Source organism: Coenobita brevimanus, chromosome 38 (assembly GCF_032717465.1).
Source record: "Coenobita brevimanus isolate Jiangsu-jjx chromosome 38, ASM3271746v2, whole genome shotgun sequence".
In the NCBI taxonomy this organism is placed as follows: Eukaryota; Metazoa; Arthropoda; class Malacostraca; order Decapoda; family Coenobitidae; genus Coenobita; species Coenobita brevimanus.
Genome location: NC_136991.1, coordinates 25,312,700 through 25,313,782, shown reverse-complemented (window position 1 = coordinate 25,313,782; position 1,083 = coordinate 25,312,700).

Below are 1,083 nucleotides of genomic sequence, written 5' to 3'. Positions count from 1 at the left end.
TGACAATATATTTTAAAAATCAACAGCTGGTCTCTCTTCCCCGTATCGCTGTCTCTCCCCAACCCTTCCCCATCACTTCTTTTCCAAGTGTTTTAAAATGCGACGCCACTCGAACGAACGTAGCTTGACATAGGCAACCTTTGGTCTGTGGCCCGCATGCGACCCACCTTCCTAGTTGTAAGGCAGGCGGAACAGTGTTAACATAAAATTGTGTGTAACTCGTGATTCAGCTGGAGAGTGATAAAAGGAGAAAATAACCCCCTTCACACTAATAGTTATAAATAGTAGACTGCGTGTATCAAACTCTGACTTGATTTATCCTTATAGGCGACCTGGCATTATTACAGTATTAGTGAAACGTAACGAATATGGTGTTAAGCACTGCCATGGTATATTTGGTATGCGTGTCTTTATTTATTTGGTATATTATCGTTATGTCACTAAGTTTTTGGTAGTCTGACATACTGTATGATTCTACCACCGCCGGGTGATGTGTTGTTAGTTAAGGTGAATTTTATTCTTGCATAACGAAGTCAGGAACCGTACCCAGCATTTAACTACATATATAATTTATAGTTTATAATAATTAATATGGCCAATACTAAGGCTAGTGTTAAGAACGGCAGTTATGTTTAAATAACAGAAAAAATTCTTACCTACAGGGTATATATATATATATATATATGTTGATTGATTGATTGATAGACAGATAGAAAGGCAGATAGATAGATATAGACAGATAGAGATAGATACTTAGACCAATGCCTTTATCGGATTCATGCACACATATATTAAAGGATGGATGGTTTGTCACATTTTTCAGGATAACTGCCCAATACACATCAACTGGTGGACCACCTGAAGCCCAGCGAGGACTGCATGGGTAGTATCGTTAATTTATGGGACCCAGCGCCGAACAGAACACTCCAGCACCTTCAACAACGCATGACGGCCGGGTGGGAACTATTCAGAAGGAATTAAAAAAACTGTAGTTATACAGACCTGTTACTTGTGTCTCTGACTGGCTGCAGGAAGTTATCGCTAATTGCGGGGAGGAACTATCCATTACAAACTTTTCTCTCC